General features: G+C 34.9%; 1 long non-coding RNA gene across 1 annotated transcript; it reads left to right on the plus strand.

The window, feature by feature from the left end:
* The first annotated feature begins 15 nt into the window (after positions 1-15).
* LOC109591088 (uncharacterized) lies at positions 16-1,571 on the plus strand. The gene is made up of 4 exons (XR_002189650.1): positions 16-165; positions 1,174-1,235; positions 1,339-1,400; positions 1,552-1,571. It is a non-coding gene; the product is annotated as an uncharacterized LOC109591088 (long non-coding RNA).
* Positions 1,572-3,013: the final 1,442 nt, after the last annotated feature.

The raw sequence follows: 3,013 nt of genomic DNA on the forward strand, positions 1-3,013 counted from the left end.
GGGTGTGGTCTTTAATAACTGACTCCTCCCCTTTAGGCAACGGTCCTTTCATCTCATCGTTGGTTTATTTCAAGACATGATGTGTTGGAGTTAAATATTAGCAATAATGGAAAGACTAATAAACCATTGTCTATAGCATTGTTCCTCTTCTCTGACAGCATTGAGGTGAGATAGAGGAAGTGTCTCATTTTTATATGCTAATTTTACCTGTACTATAGCCCATGGTTTTTTCTGAAAAATGACTCCGAAATCCCCCCAAATTTTTATTACATTTTCTGATACATATTGATGTACTTATGCTGTGTAGAAAGTTTGAGATGATTCCAACTCCAATTTTTATGACCTGGGAGCGTAGCCCCCAGGTCGTCCTATAATTGAATTCACCCACTTGCGATACATAATTTTGTATGTCAACACTTACATTTCTTCTATACATGTTGTATTGGAGAAATAACAAGCCTTAGCAACCACCCGCCCACACTCCTTTACGTAAGTGGGTGTGGACACGGCAAACAAAATGGCGGCTTACACATGGGACAAACTTATGAGCTTTCTAACAGCAAGAGAAAATAAAGGTACTGTCTAAAGACTTCTCTAGAAGCAGTAGAAGGTAGAGAGAACCTTCATAAGTCTTAATAAGAACCCAGCTATGCATGCAAGGTGGTGAAAACAATTATAGGAATATTTATACACTGTTACTCCTGTTTGAGTTATGGCCACTTTAAGAAAATGCCAAAATTCTGAAAACAAGCGTAACAGTGTAAAAATACTCCTATAATTGTTTTCACGACCTTGCAAGTACAGTTGAATTCTTATTAATAAGACTTATGAAGGTTTTCTCTACCTTCTAATGCTTTCAGAAAAGACTTTAGACAGAATCTCTATGTTCTTCCACTGTTAGAAAGCTCATAACTTTGTCCCATGAGCAAACTACTATTTTGTTTGCCGTGACCACACCCACTTACCTAACGTGGGCGGGTGGTTGCTAAGGCTTGTTATTTCTCCAATACAACATGTATAGAAGAAATGTAAGTGTGGACATACAATCAAATATATATCGCACGTGGGTGAAATCAATTATAGGATGACCTGGGGGCTACGCCCCCAGGTCGTAAAAACCTTGCTATAGCATGATCTTATTAATTAGTGTCCCTCCCTCCCTCTCTCCTACAGATTGCTAAGATAAGAAGTGGTCATGGTTTTGTTGCTATGAAGGACTCATACAAACCATACAGGTACATGTACATGTATTTTTAGTATACATGCATGTACATATACATATACATGTAATGTACGTACATGTATATGTATTACTGTTGTTCTTGTTACTATATTTAGACACTTGGAATTCCTCACATATTCTAATATTAGATCAGTAATTGATTTCACCGACAGTGAAGGTATTGATTTACCTCTTTTTTCATGTACAGCTCAAACAATGTGCCTGTAAACTCGTAGCATTTAAAACAAAGGCAGTGAAAATAGAATAGAAATTTTAATTTAATTTTAATTTTAATTTTTATTTATTTTAATTTTTAAAAATTTTATTAGATGTTGTTAATGGTTTTGGTTTGTTAGTCCATTGGTCTGATAATGATCCTCAGGAGAGATTATTAACTTTTAAAATTAACGGAGACTCATCAATTAAAACAGAACTAATTAATAAAATATCTCAAATGATGTGTACCAGTAACTGTGCCCCATCTCCAGTGAGTGTAGGGTCATTATTAAGATTAAAGCACGGGCTATAGTATAGGGTGTTTTTGGCAAAGTTAGCCATTCGCTAAAATTATACCCACCATTTACAAGGGTATACCATTTACCATTTAGTTATCTAAATGGTTATGTCTGTTATCTGATGACATTCATTTTTTTAACTTTTATAATTTTATGTACCTATGCAGAACTATAATAATAGTCTAAAAACTAATGCAACTATAGACACTCATTATAGGATCAGCACTCACAATTATTAGTACTTAACAATCATATCTGCATGCATGCATGTCCTGTTATCAGTTGTAGATCCCCCACATTTGTTGCATTTCTGCTCAACAGACTATGACATTCTTCCCAAGAGACATGGCAAGTCAAGTACTAATATATTTATATACTCACAAAAGTATATAATGTTAATTTGAAAGCTGAATCTTCTAGCAAAATCTTGACACTCTATATTGTTATCAATGCAGTTGTATGTCACTATATTATTTATTACATATGGGTGCGTCAACCGTCAAGTTGTACAAGCTTGTGGTAGTCTAAGAGTTGCTAAAAATAGCACAAGATTAGAGATTCAGAACCAAAGGCCTGATTGATACCTGATATCACTAGCAATGATGAAGGATGGTATTGATCCAATTATTCACCCAAGTCTTGATGAAAAACATCTGTAAATTAAGATAAGGCATTAATCATTAACTATCAGTGTGTGTTTTGTGTGTGCAGGAGAAAATTGTGCATGTAGATCTAGATAGTAGATAGAGGGATGAGTGTTAGTGGAACGTCATAGCTGCACGTTTTTATGTATGTAAGTTCTAATGAAGATATTGAGTTATTAGTTACCACCAGTCTACTCTGTCTTGTATGAGGTGATAGTTAGGATAAGTATTAATACAAGTTTTTTTGTGTTGCTCATCCAACCTGAGTCTCCTTATCTTCTTATTATCCATTAGTGATTGGAGGATGAGTAGTATTGACTCAGTAGACAATGAAGTACTCCTTAAATCCAGTTTAACTAGTGATGAGTTATTAAGGAGGAGGTGAGAAAGAGCCTGTCCACTAGTAGAAGTGATGAGAGGATTATAAGAAAGATCTAATGAGGTAAGTGTAGAGTTGTGTTCAAGTGCTTGACAGATATTAGTAACTCCTCTATCACTAATGGAGTGAAGACTGATGACTAGTTCTTGTATTGTTTTATTATTAGTTAGTAGTATACACAAGTACTGGATACAATCATTAGTTAATGGAGTGTATCGTATCTTAAGTCTCCTCAGGTTTAGTGTATGCAGTT

The sequence above is a fragment of the Amphimedon queenslandica genome, unplaced genomic scaffold, assembly GCF_000090795.2.
Source record: "Amphimedon queenslandica unplaced genomic scaffold, v1.1 AMPQUscaffold_8979_Cont19082, whole genome shotgun sequence".
NCBI classification, from domain to species: Eukaryota; Metazoa; Porifera; class Demospongiae; order Haplosclerida; family Niphatidae; genus Amphimedon; species Amphimedon queenslandica.